This window comes from Dama dama, chromosome 18 (assembly GCF_033118175.1).
Source record: "Dama dama isolate Ldn47 chromosome 18, ASM3311817v1, whole genome shotgun sequence".
NCBI classification, from domain to species: Eukaryota; Metazoa; Chordata; class Mammalia; order Artiodactyla; family Cervidae; genus Dama; species Dama dama.
The window spans coordinates 77,076,832-77,100,800 of record NC_083698.1 but is presented as its reverse complement, the minus strand read 5'-3'; the positions used below and the strand labels follow the sequence as shown (position 1 = coordinate 77,100,800).

At 39.2% G+C, this 23,969-nt stretch overlaps 1 protein-coding gene and 1 pseudogene across 5 annotated transcripts in view; one reads left to right on the top strand and one right to left on the bottom strand.

The window, feature by feature from the left end:
- The window catches only part of SUGCT (succinyl-CoA:glutarate-CoA transferase), a 971,520-nt gene that overhangs the window by 155,576 nt on the left and 791,975 nt on the right, over positions 1 to 23,969 (top strand). The window lies entirely within an intron of this gene.
- Positions 13,697 to 22,618, bottom strand: LOC133072701 (tropomyosin alpha-3 chain-like; annotated as a pseudogene).

Here is a 23,969-nt window from a genome sequence, read left to right as displayed (position 1 = left end):
TAAAAGTAGAAAGAGGCACAAGGAAAGGCGTTGTTTCACAAGGAATAAATCTGAAATTCATTTAGGATCTTACCAGTTTCTCTTGCATTCTCAATATTCTTCTCAATATATGTGCAGAATTGATGGGATTGTATGCTGTCTTATGCTTATCAAATTTGGCTAAAATGATTCTAAATAATCAAATGCCATTTTGAATATTCAGCTAAGTAATAATATTATTGACTAAATAATATTGTATTATAATAATCAGCGTAATCACCATCAGTAGCATTTATTAAATGATTGCTGTGTCTGTTATTAAGTATCAATACTTTATATATAGTAATTCTATCCTCACAGCAGCACTGTGGATTAGATATAGCTACCATCCTCACTGTCAGATGAGGAAACTGAGGCATGAGAGGTTAGGTAACTTGCCCAAGGTCACATGTAAGTGTGTAGCTGGGATTCAAACCAAGGTAGATGGTTTAGTCGGTAAGTCATGTCCGACTTTTGTGACCCTTTGGACTGTAGCCTGCCAGGCCCCTCTGTCCATGGGATTCGCCAGGCAAGCACACTGGAGTGGGTTGCCATTTCCTTCTCTAGCTGATATACAGGCAGATGATGTGATGCTACTTACTTCAACTGACATGTGTAGTTTCATTTTCTATCTTCATCCCACTTTTGAGGAAGAATTATGTGACATTTTCTTCTACATAATTTCGCCTTTAGGACTGCCAAGAGCAATTGAAGAGGTATCAATAATTCTGTTGTTTACTCCTTACTGGGATCCTTAATTATGCCTTAATAGCAAATTTCATTTGGGAAATCAGGTTGTACATCTTTTGAAGAAATCCTCTGATTGCCTATGCTAAAATTGTAGTAGACTTAAAATCAAGTTATAGCGGAACAGCCATCTCTGCTCTGTCTGTGTCATGGGAACAGTTCTGTCCTTGAGCAGCAGAGGAGCTTGAGATGGCCTTAGCTATTGTGAGGCTTATAGTTTCTGGTTGTCAAGTGCCATTTCTGTGAGTTTTGGAGGCTTTGGCAGGAATTGGGGTGGGAAGAAGTGAACATGGGGAGGAGAGAAGGGGCATGGGGTAGGGCAGAAGTCAGGTAGGCAGATCTTCAAGTGCTCCAAACCCATTTCAATCAGAGCAGCTCCACTTTTTGTTTATTTGAAAAACAGGGTCCATCACTTAACAATGATTATTTGTCATAGAACAATCGACCTGTACTGAAGGTCCCACAGGACCAAAAAGTGGGTTTTTTACACATCTGTGTGTGTTTCCTCCTTGTTGGTGGCTCCTAGAATCAGTAAAGGGTCTAATCCAGCTGAAATGGAGGTCTTGGCAGGAGTTTGTGTGAGGCCTCGCAGAGCCCCTCTGTGGAGGAGCACACACGTTACCTCCCAGCTGAGAGGCAAGCCTGGTGTCTCTGTACAGAGGTCAAGGCTCTTTGCTTTCAAGTTGTGGTGCTGGAGAAGACTCTTGAGATTCCCTTGGACAGTAAGGAGATCAAACCAGTCAGTCCTAAAGGAAATCAACCCAGAATATTCATTGGAAGGAGTGATGCTGAAGCTCCAATAATTTGGCCACCTGATGCGAACAGCTGACTCATTGGAAAAGGGCCTGGTGCTGGGAAAGATTGAGGGCAAGAGGAGAAGGGGGCAGCAGAGGATGAGATGGTTAGATAGCATCACTGACTCAATGGACATGAGTTTGAGCAAACTCCAGGAGATAATGAAGGACAGGGAAGCCTGGTGGGCTGCAGTCCTTGGGGTCACAAGGAGTCGGACACGACTTAGTGACCAAAAAGCAAGGCTCTTTGACTCAGGTAAATCATGTGAGACTGGATTCTAGAAACATTTGGACCTGGGGATGTCCAGGGCAAATGCTGTTGAAATCCTGTGTAGGTGTGCTTAGCACTGATACAATACCCTGATGGCTCCCTGCTCAAGTGCAGTTTACCTGGGGGGAAAGAACTGAGTTCTGATGTGGTACAAATTACTCTTATAATATAAGTCAGTATTGGGCCCCAAAGCATACAATGAAAGAAAAGCTATATGATGTTAAATTCTGAAGTGAGCGTATGCTAGAGACTCGAGCACTTCATGTCCACATATATAAATGTGGCTGTGAAGTATGCTGTTTCCTCTCTTAGTTCTGTTTCTGGCATTTAGGGGAAGGGGTTCTGCTGCAGGGACTCTGCTCAGACAGAGGAGTTGCTATGTGTGCAAGCTGAGTGGGGCTAGGTTTTTCAAAAATCATGTTAATAATTCATTTGACCTGGTTTTATTTTATTATTACTTAAAAACTTTTTTATCGGGGTATAGTTGATTTATGTTGTGTTAGTTTTAGGTATACAGTAAAGTGAATCAGTTATACATACACACGTATGGACTCTTTTTTTAGATTCTTTTCCCAATAAGCCATTCCAGAGCACTGAGTAAAGTCCCCTGTGCTATACAGCAGGTCCTTATTAGTTTTCTGTTTTATACACGCTCATGCTCAGTCACTTCAGTCGTGTCTGACTCTTTGTGACCTTGTGCACTGCAGCATGCCAGCTTCCTCTACCCACGAGATTCTCCAGGCAAGAATACTGGAGTGGGTTGCCATGCCCTCCTCCAGGTGATCTTCCCGACCCAGGGATTGAAGCTGCATTTCCTATGTCTCCTGCACCGTAGGTGGATTCTTTATCCATTGATTCACCTGGGAAGTCCACTTTATACATATTAGCATGTATATGTCAATCCTAGTCTTCATTCTCCTAATTTTAACTGGGAAATTATGCTCAGGTGTGTCTTGCCCTCTTCTCTTTCCTGAGTGTGAAAGCAGGTGTGAAATGCCAGGTCTTTGTCACTTCATGGAGCAGTGGCATCGGAATTACCTGGAAGCTTGTTAGAAATGTTAGATTCTTGTTTATTCTACTGAACTAGAATCTGAGCTTTAACAAGATCTCCAGGTGATGTATTTTCATGTTAGATTTTAAGAAGTCAGCTCTCAAGTGTATGAGATAACCTTTTGGTCATTGCACTATGAGTCCACTAGATGTCATTCTTGTAACCTGGTAATGGGAAGGGCGCCTTCCCCCCTCCGCCCCCCTCCAAAGTGGGAACTTGGAAGAATCCATGAATATGAACATGTTATTAGGTGATTTCCTCCCCATCCATAGAGCTACTGATACACATGTTGATTATGTAAGGTAAAACTACTCTTGCTGGTTCACAGTCCTGGAGAGAGATTCCTAGGAATGATTTTCATTTTGTGGAATTAGCACTCGTGCCTTCCATTTTTCCCTCCTTTAAGCCTCCTGTTGCTTGGGTGAGTGCTGTCACTATATAACCTTAGCATAAACTATGCTGCCAGTTGCTGTGACTGACTGGTTCACTTAGAGAACGGCATCTTGGCCTGCCCAACACAGCGACGCAGACTAAATGGACAGGTTTGATCTCTGTAGAAATGATTGAGAGCAGAAAGAAAGCAAGGTTGTATTCTGCTATTATCATCCACTTCTGTGGGATTGTTGGAGGAAGGGCAGACCTTTCTCAATTCTTGGGGGTATCTCAGAGGTGGTTTTACAAAGAAATCTACTTCTGCTTAGAAAGAAGTGTCCCAAGTGTAATCTTGGAGGGTGTTAGTTAGTTTCAGTCATGAAGATGAATATAAAGGACATTTACAGGTATACTAAGATCCAGAGGGAGATGCTCTACTTTCAGAGACATATGAGGCCCCTGGGACAGGTCCTGTTAACAGCTGGTTAGGTCTGAATATTAGGAATGAGGGGTGAAAAGGCTAAGGACTATGCTTTAGAGGATCCAATTTTTTTGCCGGATGCCCAGTTTGAGAAAAGTTAGTTCTTGAAATAAATCAACACTTGAAAAATTCTTCTCCCTTTGAGTCTGATGTGTGTGTGTGTGTGGTGTATTTGTTTCAGTTAACAATGGTAGCAGACAAGTAGTAGAGTAGCAGGTGTGTGTGTGTGGATGTGTGTGTTTTGTGTTTTTGTGTGTACTTCCTCTTCTTGGTGTGTGGGAGGGGCATTTATAATCTATAATACCACTAAATGAATAAAAATACACCATGTTTAATTTGATTTCAGCCTAGGAAACATTGATGTGAAAACAGCATGGTTTTAGCTTAAATATAACTTCCTTTTATTCAAAATAACTAAGGTGGCCATAGTATTTACTTTGACTCTTTAGAGTCCTTTTGCAATGTTTTATTATTATGTGATTCCTGATGACCCGGTGCAGAATTAACTTTTAAGAATATTACCAAGAATCAGTTTCATTTTTTAAAATGGTGCCTAAATTATGGAAAACAAGCCTAAGAGGCTCATTTTCCATCCCTAGCCAGGGTCTAAATTTCTACTTCTGCAGTTGATAGGATTTTACACCACCATCCCCATCACTGTTAAATTTCCTTTTTAACTGTTGCTGCTAAAGTTGCAGATGCTACCAGAGATAGAAGCATGTTTTCGATGTATTATTTAAAAGCACGGGCCTTGGATTCAGAAAGACCTTGGGCAAATTGCTTCATTTCACCAAGCCTCAGTTTATTCATTTGTAATCTTAGCTGCCTCATGGGTGGTGGTGATGATTTAAGCAGACAGTACAGATAAAGTGTGTAGCCTAGAGTCAGACACATGCTGTGTGTTCAGCAGAACATACACCATAGGTGTATATTATCCCAGTTATTATTCCTACTCCTCTAGCTCTCGTCCTCATCTTTCAGTTGTTAAAACACAGTCCACCAACTGTGGCAGGAGCCCTTGTTCCTACACTCTTTCTCCACCAGATGACAGCTCCAAGTCAAGGAGCTCATCTCCCTCCACCTGGCAAGTGTGTGTGTGTGTGTGTGTGTGTGTGTGTGTGTGTGCGTGTGCAGATGGGTGGCCGGGGAGCAGATCAGCTCAGTGCCCAGTGGTAGGGAGGCTATTGATCCTAGCATTGCAACAAGGAGAGAAGTTCTCTTTACAACCCACACTGAAATCCTCAGGGAGAATTCCCCTCAGTGTCATACAATGGTGGTCAAGTTCAGCAGGATGGAGACTAGTTAGCACGGTTAACATGTTTGGTACAGCCGTATCACAGGCTGGCCCAGGGTCCTAGTCACCTATTTCTCAAGAGAAACAGATTTGGAGATGCAAAACTGAAATCTCAAATGAATTTTTGCAATATAAATTCTGGACCGCCTGTTCTTTACAATCTTTACTGCTTTGGAATGACCTTTTTGATTCGGAGAGGACCTCTAGGCTTTGAATAGCTGTAACTTCTATCTCAGGGGTCCCTGGAACATCACCTAGTTAGTAGCAGCATCAGCAAGCTACTGTGAAGAAGTTCAAAGAGATCTTTTATCCTGAAAGCGCCCTTGTAGAAATCTTTGCAGTTCCAATATGAGTTACCTTATGGTTTGACGTGACAATATTCTGTTGATGAAGAACAATGGAGATTTTGGTGTAATAGCAATTGTATTAGTGTGTTGCCTTAAATAGAAGAGAATATAACATATTAAACAATTAATTAAGCTTTTTTTTGCTAGACTTTTGGAGTCTGCATTGGAATTATTTTTTGTTTTTACACAGTTTATGTATATATATATATATATATATATATATATATACACACACACACATATATATATATGTATGTATGTATATATTTGATAATTGTTTGAAAGGCTCTCCAAAAAAACCTTAAAAGGGGTATGGATTGTTCTTTTTTCCTTACCATGTAATTCTTGTTTCCATTGCAAGGAGTCAAATCAGTAAGGTCAGTCCCAGTTCAAAGAAGCTGGCGGAGGGGAGGGTGGTTAGGGAACAAAACTTATAATGGTGTTACTGTGTAGATTGCCAAATAATCTGAGGTTTGTTCAGCAAATATAATGGTGCATTGAGGTGTTGTGTTAGTGTGGGGGTCCAGAAAATGAGCTCTGTGTGTAGTGAATCTGTTAAGCGGCAGTTTACAGTTTAACCGAAAAATTGGGAGAAAGTTGCTAAGTGCCGAGGAAGCATGAGACCCAATCTGACACAGACTGGGAGGGTGACAGTGGTGGTGAGTGGAAGGAGGAGGGGAGTGAGAAGGGGATTCTGTAGAGTACTGGGGTGAAGGTGTGGATGGCAAAATTCTCCGTCCATATACACAGAAAATTAACAGTCTTTATAAAAAAGCAAAGCCCCAAGTATTTAAATGCATGTAAACTCTAGGGCTTCACAGCTGGCGCTACTGGTAAAGAACCCACCTGCCCCTGGGTTGGGAAGATCCCCTGGAGGAGGGCACGGCAACCCACTTCAGTAGTTTGCCTGTAGAATCCCATGGACAGAGGAGCCTGGCAGGTTACAGTCCATGGGGTTGTGAAGAGTTGGACATGACTGAAGCAACTTAGCATGCATGCATGCAAGGATCCCAATTCCATTTTCTTTTCATAGGCTCAATAGAAAGATAAAATGTAGATGCTGGTGAAAACTGGTACCGCAACATTAGGAAGCTTCCCTGGTGGCTCAGAGAGGAAAGAATCTGCCTGCAACATGGAAGACCTGGATTCGATCCCTGGGTTGGGAAGATCCCCTGGGGGAGGGCATGGCAACTCACTCCAGTATTCTTGCCTGGAGAATCCCATGGACAGAGGAGCCTGGCAGGCTACAGTCCATAGCGTCGCAAAAAGTCGGACATGACTGAGTGACTTCACACACACATAGGAATCTTAAGGATGGATGAGTTGTTGAGATTATAACATTTTACATATAAAAATGATGAAAACTGAATGAATATAATAAAAACAGTAAATGAAAAGATTCTGGACAAATAAATTCTCTGTGGATGAGAAATTCATGCTTACTAATAAGATTAAATTTAGGGACACTATGGACCAGTGGCTCTGAAGTATTTTTTTTCTTCCTTTCTTTTGGCTCATAATTACTTTGAGAGGCTGACGAAAGCTTGGAATCCTTTCTGAGAAAAGTTCACGTACCCAATACATGCATGATTTTGCCTATAATTTTGGGAGCTTCTCAGACCTCTTGAGATTCGTCCCTGTATTCCCAGTGAAGACCAGCTGAATAGGGTTAGGCTATTGAAATTGTATTGATGACACTGGAAAACTAGACCAAATAGTAATTAGGAGGGAAATCACACCCTGAGACTGGAAGATCTCACACAAATGTCTGCTTCATAGGGTTTGAAGTTTTTAGAATTAAGGATGGAATGGAATTATCCTGAATTTGGGCCTAGGATTAGACAGGGATTGGTTCAGGAAGTTATCTGTGACTATTGTAACAATGCTCACAACTCAATTACACTCAATCTTCTAAAGGGGAGTGAAAGAAACAAAATTCCATCACATTGTTACTCAGTTTTAGAAAATGGAACTCTGATCAGATCAACATGTGCATAAAGTTAAAATTGAAAGTAGTATTTTTCAAAGTTTGTAACTTGTAGGAAGCCTGGAAATGCTTTAAACAGGTTCATGGAAGGGCAGGAAAATATGTCACATAACAGAGACAAAAAACTTTTGCATCCGTCTCATAAAGTAAAAGAAGCAAATATAAGGGGAAAAAGTAGGCAAAAGATTATTCAAGTGAGAACAGGGAAAGCCTCAAAGTGTGACAGGTCAGGTGTAAATAAGAAGTCACTCAGACTAAAGGAATTCAAGAAACAGCACAAAAGGACTGCAATCCAGAAATAAAAGCTTTTTTATACATGAAAGGCAGAATGTCACTTGGAAACTCAATGGGACTGCTTGATGATCAGGGTGCAAAAGACGTGCTCACAAGGAAGAAAGGAGATCTAGAGGCTCAATGAACTCTTTGCTCTTTGTTGAAACATAGAAATTTCCTCTGTCATCATGTCTTTTGAAGCAAAGAGGTGAGAAATGTAGTATTAGATCAAATAGTGGTCGGGGAACATGATGTTCTACTTGATTGACATGCTGGATATAAGTAAATTGCTGAAACATTCTGTCATCCATTAGAAGAGTCTAAAGAAACTCAAGGGAATAAATTGACCAAAATGCAAAACAACTCACTGCACTTACTCTTTAGTGTGAGTGAATTCCATTCTGGCTTCTATTCTGATGAGGGCACCCTACAATCTATCAGTGAGTCTCAATTCATATGGGTGGACTTCAGAAGTTGTAGGATGGTTGATTACTTAGTATAGTGAATGGAGGAAAATAGCCTGTTTTCTTCTAGGACAGGGTGGATTGTCTGAAGAGGTAAATAAGCACCAGGAAAAAAACCAAAACAAAGCAAATGTAATTTGTTTAGACTTTTAAGGAATCAGTGACAAAGTTTCACAAGAAAGCTATTCTGAATTGTGTTACCATGGTATTAGGAGGAACATTTTTATCACATGTAGGTATTAATAAAGGAAACAAAAAGTAGGGTGTATGAGCCTGCTGTTGATGGAGATGTGTAAACAGTGAGGCCCTTCCAGAAATTTCTGCTGGACCTTTTTATTCAACATAGATAACCTAGAAGAGTAAGTACACTATGAAATTTTCCAAGGTGGAGGACTAAGCTTTTTTGGCTAGTGAAATTATGAATCAACAGGAATAAGCTTTTGAAAGATCGTTTAAGTGGACAGGAAAGTAGCAGGAAGGCTTGGTACTGCAAGAAGTGCTACCCATTTAGGGAAAAAGAAATCAGACTAAACGTGTAAAATTGTGGGCTCTGAATTATTTAGAAACCTGCTTTCATTTAGGGACCAGGAAAGGTATTTAGAGGCATTGTAGTTGCATCCTTCTGAATAGACCATTGAATTTCAAAAGGTTCAGAAACCAAAGGCCCACGTGAAGCAAAACCGTTGTGCCTGTGCATTCTTTCAGGTTGTTGTTGTTGTTGTTGTTGTTGTTTTTTGTATTTTGAAGAGAGGTAGGAGAAAGAGGTAGGAGACCCGGGTTCTATCCCTGGGTTGGAAAGATCCCCTGGAGAAGGGATCTGGTTTTATTTTATTTATTTATTTTTTTTAAGATCTGGTTTTAAATCCTGACTTAGTCTTCAAAGGATAGTTATGACGACCAAATTAAATATATGTGAAATTGCCTAGTACGGTGGTTCATGGCAATCTTTGAAAGTAGTATCAGACGGGACATGATGAAATTAGGCTCTCCTGACTGGAACAAATCATTCAAGCTCTTACCAGGTGTAGGAAGATGCTGATCTAATTTCTTTCTAACTCAGCAATGAGTATCTTACTTCTTACAAGGGAGACGATTTCATTTTTGCACAGCTCTGATTGGCACTGAGACTTTATTCTTAGCTGAATGCTACCTTTGTTGTGATTTATAGGCAACAGAGTAACAGAGAAGAAAGGGGACGAGAGATCATGCAGACAAAACCTTTTATTTTATGAAGGAATATAAGGTGAAATCATTTCTCAGGAAAGCAAATGGGAGTGAATTGCCGATTTGTGAACTCTGAGCTTTCTGTTAACAGGGTACTCAGCCATAAAGTTCTGTACACGAATGTACACACCTCTGTTTAGTTCGTAGTTACTAGATGTTTAACTTAAGGGTAGGCTCTTTGCAGAGTGTGGGGGGTACTTGGCATTCCATTTTTGAGAGTATTTAAAAAAATTCCTGAGAGACTTGTCACCCATATCGACACTTTCCAATCCCAGCATATTGGAAGTCAATAGAAGGTCCCAAAATTTTAATAGTCAGTCTTCCTAAACCTTGAAAGAATCTAGTCTTAAATATCTTATTTTTGTTTTATTTTTCTCACATTTATATTTTATTGACATGTAATTGACATGTAGGGGCTTCCTGGGTGGCTCAGATGATAAAGAATCTGCCCACAATGCAGGAGACCCGGGTTCTATCCCTGGGTTGGAAAGATCCCCTGGAGAAGGGAATGACAACCCATTCCAGTATTCTTGCCTGGAGAATCCCCATCGACAGAGGAGCCTGTCAGGCTACAGTCCATGGGGTCACAAAGAATCGGACATGAGTGAGTGACTACCACTTTCACTTTTAATTGACATATAACATTGTATTAGTTTTCAGTGTAAAACATAATTTTGATATATGTATATATTGTGAAATGATCACCATATTAAGTTTAGTTAGTATCGATCACCTCCTATAGTTACAAATATTTTTCCTGTGATGAGAACTTTTAAGATCTACTCTCTTAGCAAATTTCAAATATTGAAATATGTGTGACATATAGGAAGCTTTCTATGTGAAGTAAGTACTGTTGATAAGCATCTTTGCTTTCTTGATTATTTATAAATAAGTAAGTAATATTTACTTAATTATGTATGTATTTGATAAATCTCAAGGCTAAGTTAAGAAGTAAGATCCATGGTTGTACTCCAATGTAGTTATCTATATCCATCTGCCACTCTCAAGTTTATCTCAACATTTGATCCTAATTCATCTTTTCATTCCCTAAGATGATTATGTTTATAGCTGTTAGAAATGAATGTTGTCTCATTAACTTAGAGCTACTGTAATTACTTGCATGATGTACATTACTATTAATGTTATCATGTTATTTTATTCATCTATATACTAATTACCAGCATACTGTATCACAGAATGTGCCAGCCACACTCACAGAGTAAATTAGACAGACTTGGGACTTGAATCCAGAACTTTACAAAGTCAGGGAATCAGAAACCAACCCTTTTGTAGCTATGCCAGGTTTTCAGACATGGACTCTGTCTGAAAAAAAGGAAAAGGGAACATAGACACCTATGTAGTTGATATTTCACAAACTCCATCAAAAGAGTGGAATTTGTTGGGCTGATCCTCCAACTTGAAATTTTGTTTTTCCTCCCCACCACCTCTGGCCCCTTCCTTCCCCAGACATTTCTGTTAGTAGAAAGTTTTATCTCCTTTTCCTTCCCACCTTCCATGCAAATCCCAGGGCCAGGTGACCAAGTGGTGAATACCCAGCGTGTTTATATTAGCCCCATGGCAGCTATGGTAGCTCCTCAGGTGAGGTACACTCTGGTTCAATGATGGCATTTTATTTTCTTTCTTCCTAAAACTTGGGAAATTATAAATTTAAATTGCCAGCTTGGGATGTGTTTCCATGCACATGAATTCATAAAACTTTGCCTCATTGATATTTCTGTTTGCATTACTTATTAGTGTGTTTATTTTATGTGGATATTTAGAAGGCTCTTACTATGCAGACCTATCTTGAGCTCCCCTTGTTTAGCATTCATTACCAGTTTTTAATATGTATCCCCCCCTCAGGCTGATTTATTTCATTTTCTGTATTGTAGCTGTTAGGGCAAATCACATACCATGGTCCAAATCCCTTCGGTGCCTGATTTTTTGGTGGCTCGTGAGGTGAGAATAGTTTTTACATTTTGAGACTTGGTAAGAGAAATCAAATGAAGAATAATATTTTGTAATGCATGAAAATTATATGAAGCTTAAATTTTAGTGTTCATAAGTGAAGTTTTATTGACTCTTAGTCATGTTCATTTGGTTATGTATTATTTGCATCTGCTGTTGACAACAGAAGAGCCTGGGCAGAGACTATGGCCTACAAAGCTGAAAATATTTACAACGAGCCCTTTACAGAAAAAGTTGGCTGACCCTTGTTATAAAGTGTCTGCAAAGACCCAGTCAGCAGCACTCCATGTTCCCCATGGATCTTTTCCTTTCTTAGAGTTCCAGCTTGGATTCCACTTCCTTCATGACCCAATTAAGCATTTGATTGATTGCATAGTTCTCTCATATCAATAGTTTTATGTATATTGTTTTTTCTTTTTTCTCCTTTTTTGTAAATGTGATCTTTTTGAAGACAGGAACCATATACTGTGTTTAGCAACATAGCACTAAGCCAAGAATTAGGCATGAGGTACTTGGCTCCAATGAAGTGTTTGTGACTTTAATTGGAATTCTTTAAGTTGAGTCTTCTAGATTTCATTTAAGGAGCCACAGTGGAGAAGGCAAGATTTTGATATACAAATAATTATATGTTCACTGTTTTAATTGTGGTTTGTATAGCGAACTGTGGAAGCCCAGAAGAGCAAGTAACCAGAGGAGTGAGAAAAGGCTCCCCATAGGAAGTGAAACTTGATGTAAATCTTGTGTACAAGGCATGGATGGAAGAGTGCAGCCAAGTGACCTTTCATTCTCTTGCATTTGCCAGGAGAGGGATGAAAACCATCCTAAGTCTGGTGTTATCAATTTCATGAATACTTTTATCCTTGCATTATATTATATCCTTGTATATATCTTTTGTGATTGTGTGCTAAGTTGCTCAGTCATGTCTGACTCTATGCGACCCTTTTGACTGTATCCCGCCAGGCTCCTCTGTCCATGAGATTCTCCAGGCAAGAATACTGGAGTGGTTGCCATGCCCTCCTCCAGGGGATCTTTCCAACCCAGGGATTGAACCCACATCTCTTAAGTCTTCTGCATTGTCAGGCACGTTCTTTACCACTAGCACCACCTGGGAATCCCATGTATCTTTTAAAAATATTTATTCATTTGGCTGCACCAGGTCTTAGTTGCAGCCCTTGGGGTCTATCTTTGTTGCAGCATGCAGGATTTAAAAAAAAATTTTTTTTTCAGTTGTGGCCCGCGGGATCTTTAGTCACATCATGTAGGATCTAGTTCCCTGACCAGGGATGGATCCCCACACCCTGTATTGGGAGCACAGAGTCTCAGCCACTGGACGACCAGGGAAGTCCCCTGCACATGATCCATTCTGTTAGTGGTTGGGAATAGGGTAGAGCTGGTACAAAGCTTTGGTCTCAGAGGTCTCATCTTAATTTTGTCTAGTCAGTTGTTGCCCAAAGATACCAAAAAGCTGAAAACCTGAATAATAGTTCTTTTTCCAGCTAACTCTGCTGGAATCACCTTTCTAGTTTGGTGGGTATTTTTTACAGAGCAATGAAGTTTCCTAAAATGGAGTCTTTCTGTGGGCTGTTTGGCTGTCAGTAAGGCAGGCCCATACCTTTTCCCTTCTTCTGTAGAAATGACAATATGAATTAAGCTGAAATGAGAAAGTGAGAAAGGGATTAGAAATCAAAAGTGAGAAAAAGATTAGACTTCTGCTTCAGAGCTATAGAGTTATCTGGAATGTTTTGCAAATGGTTGCTACATCATCAACAGCAAAAAAGATAATTACGAAATGTATACATCACAATGTGCTTTTGTAGACACTTTGCATTGTGCTCTGCTCAGTTCAGTTCAGTCGCTCAGTCATGTCCAACTCTTTGCGACCCCATGGACTGCAGCATGCCAGGCTTCCCTGTCCATCACCAACTCCTGGAGCTTGCTCAACTCATGCCCATCAAGTCGGTGATGCCATCAAAACATCTCATCCTCTGTTGTCCCCTACTCCTTTTGCCTTCAATCTTTCCCAGCATCAGGGTCTTTTCCAATGAGTCAGTTCTTTGCATCAGGTGGCCAAAGTATTGGAGCTTCAGCTTCAACATCAGTCCTTCTGATGAATATTCAGGACTGATTTCCTTTGGGATTGACTGGTTTGATCTCCAAAAGGCAAACCACTTCAGCATTCTTGCCTTGAGAACCCCATGAACAGTATGAAAAGGTATCGTGCTCACATTCCTTTAAACGTTGTTCCCAAAGGTGCTCGGCCTCTAGCTCAACTGGACTTCTGGGCCGAGGCAGTTTGGTAAAGATACAGGAGTGGGGTTGGGAGAGGTGAAAGCAGCCTTCCAATTACAGATCTGTCCTCACTTTAGGATCCTCTTCGGGCAGACTGGTGTCAGGTGGAGTCAGAGTCAGAGGGAGGAGCAGCAGCAGGGCGGGACTAGGGTGCTCTGCATCTCATTCAGGTCAAGCACAGTCTGGTCCAACGTCCTTCGGTGCATCTCACTGTCTTCCAAAGCATCAGTTGTCTTTCGCAGCTTGACTGTCGATCTCTCAGCAAACCCAGCATGGATATCTGCCTCTTTAGATTGTCACTAAGAATCTTTATCTCTTTCTCATATTTGTCTTCTTTTTGAGAGTACTTCTTAGCAGCACTCAGACATTTCAGGTTCTGGCCCATCAGCCTGATTTGCCCATCCATCTCTTGACAACGGGATTCTGCCAGTTCAGCTTGCTCCTCTGCATTCTAAGTCTCCTTGTCATCACCAACCTATGAGCCACCTGTCTCTTCAAACTTCTGATATACCTCTTCTGCAATGTGCTTATCTTCTTTGAGTTGGATTTCCCAGAGTTCCATTTTTTCTTCAACTTTTAAGGTTTGGTTTTCAGTATCCCTCATACCTCTCTCGTTCTCATGAGCAACTTTCTGGGCTTCATCTAGCTTTTGCAGAGCAGTGGCCAGGTGCTCTAGAGCATGGTTCAGCTCCTCTTCATCCAGCTGGAATCTGTGGTTCAAGGAGGGCACCTCAGCCCATTATATTTGTAATTTTGTTTTCCCATGTTTTGAATTTAAAACTCATCTATAGTTTATTTTCGTATGTAGTATGAAGTAAGTTTTAACAATTTTCCCCTTCTGCATGCATGCATGGTATGTCGCTTCAGTTGTGTCTGACTCTTTGCGACCCTGTGGACTGTAGTCCACCAGGCTCCTCTGTCCATTGGATTCTCCAGGCAAGAATACTGGAGTGGGTTGTCATGCCCTCCTCCAGGGGATCCCGACCCAGGGTTCGAACCTGAGTCTCTTATGTCTCCTGCATCGGCTGTTGGGTTCTTTACCATGAGCGCCAGCTGGTTTTCCCTCTAGTGCTGCTGCTAAGTCGCATCAGTCGTGTCCGACTCTGCGCAACCCCATAGATGGCAGCCCACCAGGCTCCCCCGTCCCTGGGATTCTCCAGGTAAGAACACTGGAGTGGGTTGCCATTTCCTTCTCCAATGCATGAAAGTGAAAAGGGAAACCGAAGTCGCTCAGTCAGGTCCGACTCTTTGTGACCCCATGGACTGCAGCCTACCAGACTCCTCCGTCCATGGGATTTTCCAGGCAAGAGTACTGGAGTGGGTTGCCATTTCCTTCTCCTTCTCTCTTAGTATTAACAGATTATTCTAGAATATTGAATTAAAGTTTATTTTTTGTCAATTGTTTAAAGTGTTAATATTATCATGTATTAAATTCACAGGTGTTGGACATTTTCTGACCCCTGTCTTCTCTTTACTCATGTGTGCTCAGTTGCTTAGTCATGTCCAACTCTTTGTGACCCCATGGACTATAGCCTGCCAGGCTGCTCTGTCCATGGGATTATCCTGACAAGAACACTGGAGTAAGTTGCCATTTCCTCCTCCAAGCGATCTCCTGACTCAGGGACTGAACCTGTGTCTCCTATGAATCCTGAATTGGCAGGTAGATTCTTTACCACTGAGCTACTTGGGACGCCCTCTCTTTACGTGTGTCTCCTCTCAAATTTGTGTCACTCTCTATAATGTGCTCTGATATTCTGTGGTGAACATTTACTCCTTGTTTTTCCTTTTTATTATTGACTTAGGTATTTTTGTTGGTGATTTCTTTCCAAACAGGTAGAATCATTTTTTTTTTTTTCAAGTGAAAAAAATCCCTTTGAGGTTTTATTAGGAGTTGCATCAAATATATAAATTGTTTGGCAAGAATTTTCCCTTTCACCTACTGATTAATGCATTAGTATAATAGAGTTCTTAATACTGAGTTAATCAAATATTTCTGGAAACTGTTGTCTTCAATCACTTTTCTTTTTCTTTTTTAATGCTGCTTATCTAATTTGGTAATGTTGTACTTAAAATTTTTACATCTGTTTTTCTAATAGTCATTAGTTTTTCTTTATTGTTTTCTCAGTTGTAGTATGAAGGCAATGCTAGATTTGGGGATCAAATTCGGCACTTTTCCATTCTTATTAGTCTTTGAATTTCTTTTTCATTTTTAAAATGATTGGGATATAATTTACATGTAATATTGTGTAAGTTCAAAGTGTACAACATGTTGATTTGATGAGTTTATATATTGCAATGTGACCGCCATCTTAGTGTTAGCTAACACTTTATCACAGCACATAATTATCATTCTTTTTTGGTAGTGAGTATATTAAGAGCTAGTCTCTTAGCAGTGTTAAAGTTGCACTTCTTTATGTAATAGAAGAAATATATTTTCTTTGAATGTTTGATAAAAAACTTTTCTAAAAACTATCTGGTTCCAGTGCCCCTTCTTAAGGGTAAGTTTTAGTTTGTAATATTTATTAATTTAGCTCTTTGGTATAAGTAATGATAATTGCTTTAAATACATAATATTTTCTATTTTTTAATTAATCACCTCTGTTTGTCATCAGGCCTCTCTAATTTTGTGTGTTTGATGATTGATCCTCTTTTTTACTTCAATTTAAGTCAGGATAAATTAAATTGAGCTATTTAAAATCCTAAAGGATGATGCTGTTGAAATGCTGCACTCAATATGTCAGCAAATTTGGAAAACTCAACAGTAGCCACAGGACTGGAAAAGAACAGTTTTCATTCTAGTCTCAAAGAAAGACAATGCCAAAGAATATTCAGACTACCATAAAATTGAGCTAATTTCACATCCTAGCAAGGTCGTGCTTGAAATCCTTCAAGCTAGACTTCAGCAGTACGTGAACCAAGAACTTCCAGATGTACAAGCTGGATTTAGAAAAGGCAAAGGAACCAGAGACCAAATTGTCAACATCCGTTAGATCATAGAAGAAGCAAGGAAATTCCAAGTAGATATCTACTTCTGCTTTATTGACTAGGCTAAAGCCTTTGACTTTGTGGATCACAGCAAACTGGATAGTTCTTAAAGAGATGGGAAAACCAGACCACATTACTGACTCTTGAGGAACCTATGTGCAGGTCGAGGAAGCAACAGTAAAACTGGACGTGGAACAATGGACTGTTGTTTATTTCCTCCTTTCAGAACGGGGAAAGGAGTACATCAAGTTTGTATATAGTCACTCTGCTTATTTAACTTAAATGAAGAGTACATCATGAGAAGTGCCGGGCTGGGTGAATCCCAAGCTAGAATCAAGATTGCCAGCAGAAATATCAACAATGTCAGATATGCAGATATACCACTCATGGCATAAAGCAAAGAGGAACTAAAGAACCTCTTGATGAGAGTGAAAGAGGAGAGTGAAAAAGATGTCTTAAAACTCAACTTTCAAAAAACGAAGATCATGGCATCTGGTCCCATCACTTCATGGCAAATAGATGGGGAAAAAGTGCAAACAGTGATAGATTTTCTTTCCTTGGGCTCCAAAATCACTGTGGATGGTGATTGCCGCCATGAAATTAAAAGATGCTTGCTCCTTGGATGAAAAGCTATGACAAGCCTAGAAAGTATATTAAAAAGCAGAGACATTACTTTGCCAACAAAGGTCCGTCTAGTCAAACCTATGATTTTTCCAATAATCATATACGGATGTGAGAGTTGAACCATAAAGAAGGTTGAACATTGAAGAATTGATGCTTTTGAATTGAGGTGCTGGAGGACTCTTGAGGGTCTCTTGGACAGCAAGGATATCAAACCAGTCAGTTTAAGCTCTAGTACTTTGGCTATCTGATGGGAGAGCCGGCTCATTGGAAAAGACCCAGATGCTGGGAAAGATTGAAGGCAGAAGGAGGCAACCTAGGATGAGATGATTGGATGCTATTCCTGACTCAATAAACATGAGGTTTAGAAAACCCTGGGAGATACTGAAGGACAGGGAAACCTGGTGTGCTGTAGTCCATGGGGTTGCAAAGAGTCAGGGTTACAGCTTAGTGACTGAACAACAACAATAACTCAGATTCTTCTTCTTTTTTTTTTTAAGACTCTTGTCTTTATCAAAACGGTGACTTCTTCTTTAAAATTTTTATTTTTCAGTAAATTTTTTTATTCTGATTAAAGTCACATAATATAAAACATATATAAATATATGTTTTAAATATAATATAAAACATATAATATAAAACTATTTGACCATATTTAACCATACAGTTCAGTGGCACTGAAAATGGTGTTGTCTTTTGCTTGAAATTTGCAGCAGGATATTTTTAGGCTGATCTTCATTTAGTAATCTTTCTGGTTTTTTAAATTGACAAATACCTTTTTTTAATCAGGAAGGTGAACTTCCATTATCTTTTTACCTATTTTAAGAAATATCAGATTATGTTTATTTTGTGTCTGTATCTGTCTTCCATATTTATTACGTCTCCTTTGTTTTTGCTCCTTTTCTGCTTTCTGTTTGATGGTGTCTGCGCACAAATTCTGGGTCTTCTTCCTCAAGCCCTGCTTCCATACATTGCTTATTTTCAGTTGCAGAATGAAAACTGTGTCCCTTGCTCTCCACCTATTGTGTCGTTATCTCATTCCTCTGAAGAAAAATCGATTGTATTTTGTCAATGTTGCTGTTAAGTTATGAATTATCAGTGGACCTCTGGTGATTTCATTTATTTTGGTTCCCTTAGAATATACTTGGCTGAAAATCTTTAACATTTCTCTTTTAGTGTCTTTGATTTCAGGCGTCCAAGGTGGTGCTAGTGGTAAGCAACCTACCTGCCGAAGCAAGTAGACATAAGAGATGCTGTTTCAATCCCCGGGTTGAGATAAGGGTAAGATCTTACCTCCAGGGTAAGATCCTCTGGAGGAGGTCATGGCAGCGCACTCCAATATTCTTGCCTGGAGAATCCCATGGACAGAGAAGCCAGGCAAGCTACAGTTCCTAGGGTTGTACAGAGCTGGAGACAACTGAAGCGACTTAGCACGCATGCATGCATGTATTGTTTCCAGTACTGTCCTCATTCTGCTTTTGAAGATAATTTCTAATACCTAAACATTAATGGCTAAATACGTGAGTGAAAGTGAAAGTCTCTCAGTTGTGTCCAACTCTTTGTGACCCCATGGAATATACAGTCTATGGAATTCTCCAGGCCAGAATACTGGAGTGGGTAGCCTTTTCCTTCTCCAGGGCATCTTCCCAACCCACGGATCGAACCCAGGTCTCCCGCATAAATAAACCCATAAACATGGGGATCTAGGAAGAGTAACAGATAATACTTTGCACGTTAACTTCTTACAAGTTACACATTGTTTAAAAAAGTCCTCACCTGTCTGATAGGTGAATCATACTCATTACTGTTTTATTTCTATTGGTGATTTTGAATGTTTTTTTCCTTATTTATTGAATGTGTAATGAATTTTATATTATTATATATTTATGTTCTTTGTCTTTTGTGGTATGTCTTCTTACGAGTGTTTTGCAGATTGATGCTATTATGCCTGTCTGACAGTTGTTGTATCTACTCTTTTCTAGGCTATTTTAAAGTTTTATTTATGTTTTCCATGTACAAAACATTATATTTAGGTATTAAATTTTATAATTTCTTTTGTGACCTCTTCTATTGTTTTTATGCTTAAAATATTTTATATCTTGAAATATAATAATAATTTTCTCATTTGGTCAGTTTTATGATTTCACAAGAAAATATCTATGTATGTTTATTTACCTCCTTTTAAGAAATAATGACAAGAAGTAAACAAATTGAGTTCCTATTTCCTTGAATGGATTATTAGATTTATTTTGGGATTCAGCATAATTGTACTAATAATAGTGTGATTGTATTTTTTTTCACTATTCTTTCAGGATTCTCCAAACCTTTATGATTATTATCGTATTAATTTACATAACACCCTTGTGAATTATGTAATAACTGTGATCAGAGTTCCACATGGTGTTTTTAGAACATCTCTAGAATAAATAAGGTTTAATTTTGTTAACAAAACATTTGTAAGCAGTCTTTATGACTAATTGACATCACATTTAGAGTTTGGGATAAAAACATAGTTCTATTCAAAGGCAGCTTTGCCAACTCATCTTTTATTTTCTGTCTTCATTTTTAACCTATGGAACATTTGCTACACTTTCACCTCTTCAAACATGGATTATGATTGAAGAGATGGAGATTTGAATTTTTAGATTAGTGATTCTCAGTCTTAGCTTCACACTGGAATCACCCAAGAAGCCTTTTAAGAAACATTAATACTCAAATTTCATGGCCAGAAAGTACTTTTTCATTGTTCTGCGATGTGTTTAAAAAGCTTCCCAGGTGATTCTAATGTGCAGCCAGAGAAGAAAACTACTATTTCAGTGCTCCCCAATGTGTTTGGCACCAGGGACTGGTTTCTTGGAAGACAGTTTTTCCATAGAGCAGGGTTGTGGGGGTGGTTTTGGGATGATTCAAGCACATTACATTTTTTAAAAAAATATTTAACTTTTAATTTTATTTTTATTTTATATTGCTAATATAGCTAGTTAACAATGTTGTGATAGTTTCAGGTGGACAGCAAAGTGACTCAGCCATACATATACATGTGTCCATTCTCCCCCAAACTCCCCTCCCGTCCAGGTTGCCATGTAACATTCAGGAGAGTTCCCGTGCTATACCAGTAGGACCCTGTTGGTTATCCGTTTTAGATACAGCAGTGGGTACATGTTGATCCCAAACTCCCTAACTGTCCCTTCCCCCATTCCTCCCCCTACCTTGCACAGCTATAAAGTTCATTCTCCAAGTGTGTGAGTTTGTTTCTGTTTTGTAAATAAGTTTATTTTGTATTGGTTTTTTTATTTTTTTATTTTTAATTTATTTTTTTTTCATTTATTTTTATTAGTTGGAGGCTAATTACTTTACAATATTGTAGTGGGTTTTGTCATACATTGACATGAATCAGCCATGGATTTACATGTATTCCCAATCCCGATCCCCCTTCCCACCTCCCTCTCTACCCACTCCCTCTGGGTCTTCCCAGTGCACCAGGCCCGAGCACTTGTCTCATGCATCCAACCTGGGCTGGTGATCTGTTTCACCCTAGATAACGTACATGTTTTGATGCTGTTCTCTCGAAACATCCCACCCTCGCCTTCTCCCACAGAGTCCAAAAGTCTGTTCTGTACATCTGTGTCTCTTTTTCTGTTTTGCATATAGGGTTATCATTACCATCCTTCTAAATCCCATATATATGTGTTAGTATGATCAAACACAAAGAACAAATATTAAAAGCTGTAAGGGAGAAACAACAAATAACACACAAAGGGATTCCCATAAGGATAACAGCTGATCTATCAATAGAAACCCTCCAGGCCAGAAGGGAATGGCAGGACGTACTTAAAGTAATGAAAGAGAATAACCTACAACCTAGATTACTGTACCCAGCAAGGATCTCATTCAGATATGAAGGAGAATTCAAAAGCTTTACAGATAAGCAAAAGCTGAGAGAATTCAGCACCAGCAAACCAGCTCTTCAACAAATGCTAAAGGATCTTCTCTAGACAGGAAAGACAGAAAGGTTGTATAAACGTGAACCCAAAACAACAAAGTAAATGGCAACGGGACCATACCTATCAATAATTACCTTAAATGTAAATGTATTGGTTTTTTTTTATTGATAGATTCCACATATAAGGGATATCATAAGATATTTCTCCTTTTCTGACTTATTTCACTCAGTATGACAGTCTCTAGGTCCATCCATGTTGCTGCAAATAGCATTATTTCATTCTTTATAATGACTGAGTAATATTCCATTGTATATGTATCACAACTTCTGTATCCATTCATTTAGGTTGCTTCCATATCCTGGCCACTGTAAATAGTGCTGCAATGAACATTGGGGTGCATGAGTCTTTTGAATCATGGTTTTCTTAGGGTATATGCCCAGAAAACTGGTACAGATGAACCTATTTGCAGGGCAGGAATAGAGATGGAGATGTAAAGAACAAATGTGTGAAAATGGGAGGGAGGGGAAGGGGGTTGGTTGAATTGGGAGATTGGTATTGACATGTATATACTTATATATTTTTACATGTGTATAAAATAGATAGCTAGTGGGAAGCTGCTGTGTAGCAGAGGGAACTCAACTTGGTGCTCTGTACTGATGTAGATGGGTGGGATGGAGGTGTGGGAGGGAGGTTAGAGAGGAAGGGGATATATGTATACATATGACTGATTCACTTCATTATACTGTAGAAACTAACACAATATTGTAAGGCAGTTCTCCTGCCCACAAAAGTCAGCTGGCGAGGGAACTGGGACAGTCCATTGGGTCAGTGTCCAGAGCACTGAGCAGGGCAGAGCAGGCTGGAAAAGGATGGAGGTTGAAGGATAAAGTAAAATAACCAGGAGATTAAAAAAAGAAGTGATAATCCCAGGGAGAAGGACCATTATGTACTATTGCACCGAAATGTGACAGATGCTTGGCGATTCTGGGGCATAACAGGGAGCACATAAGGTAGGAATGTGAAAGGAGAATGTGAAAGATGAGGCTGGATAAATATTAATAATAGCTAAGACTTTTGGTGATGGGTGCTTGGTTAAATATTTTACATAATTTATTCCATTCAATCATCATGTAGTTATGAAGTTGGCCATATCAGGTAGCAGATATGACTCTTATTCACAAATATGTATGTAGTTTTTTTTATGTTAACCCAGATTTGACTGTGAACCTTTACTGCATCTTGGTAAATTGTATTTCAGTCACTACTTTGGTGCCTGCCCTCTCCATGGAGTTGCATATAAATCCAGGAGATTAGCATGGTGCCACGTAAATGGGGAGGACCCTAATTTCTAGGCCTCTAGATTCTGCTTACCTTCTCTTTGTTTCTTGGAATCCCTGGATTTTCAGCCATGAGTGGGATCCTGGAGTCTTTGTGGAGGCTGTCAGCCCTGTTGAACTCTCTTAATGGGGGCTTTCTTCCTAGAGTCATAATCTATGTCAGAATGGAAGCTTTTGGTGAGAATCATAGGAGGTATATTGTCTCTTGTTCCCCTTTTAGACAAGGTTATACTGAGAGTTTTTAATTTTTATTGGAGTATAGTGCTTTTCAATGTTGTGTTAGTTTCTGTTGTACAGCAAAGTGTATCAGGTATATATATATATATACACACACACACATCCCCTCTCTTTTGGATTTCTTTCCCATTTAGGTCACCACAGAGGACTGAGTAGAATTCCCTGTGCTATACAATCTGTTATCATTAGTTGTCTGTTTTATACATAGCAGTGTATATATGTCAATCACAATCTCCCAATTCATCCCACTCCCTTTTTCTCCTTTGGTGTCCGTATGTTTGTTCTCTGTGTCTTTCTCTATTTTTGCTTTGCAAATAGGTTCATCTGTATCATTTTTATAGATTTTTCCATATATATGCATTGATATGTGATACTTGTTTTTCTCTTTATGACTTACTTCACTCTATATGACAGTCTCTGGGTCCATCTACATCTCTGCAAATGGCACAGTGTCTTTCATTTTTATGGCTAAGTAATATTCCATTGTATATATATGCCACATCTTCCTTATTCATTCCTCTGTTGGTGGACATTTAGATTGCTTGCATGTCCTGGCTATTATAATCTGTGACAATTTTTTAATTTACATTTTTGTAACCTATTTTACTTTTGGAAAACATAAACCATTCCTACTTCTTAGAGATTGTGAGATGCCCCATTTTACCACCAACTCTTTTGAGCAAGGGTTGTTTCCCTTCTTTTGATAAGGGGAAAATTTAGGCTTTGGAGGTCAGAAGGTGAAGTTGAAGATATTACATAAGTACTTATATGATAAGAGAAAAAACACATTTCCACAAATTTTTGATTGATTAAATTAAAATAATAATAATTGTGAACAATTTTTTGGTAATATAGATTTGCTAATGAGAAGAATGGAAGTATTTTGTGGGAGGATAAAAAATGTCTTTTCATCCAATAGTTCAGTTCAGTTCAGTCGCTCAGTCACGTCTGACTCTTTGCAACCCCATGGACTGCAGCACACCGGGCTTCCGTGTCCATCGCCAACTCCCGGAGCTTGCTGATTCATGTTCATTGAGTCGGTGGTCGTTCAACCATCTCATCCTCTGTTGTCCCCTCTCCTGCCTTCAATCTTTCCTGATATGATACTGCCAAATAGTAGTATCAGTCTACAAGTATCTGATTTTAATTGAGCATATTCATAGCCTAGAAGTCATTTATAGAATTTATTAGATTTTTCTCCTGATTATTTTCCTTTTACATGTCATTATATTTCAGATTAATCACTTATAATAGGAAGTTAGGTG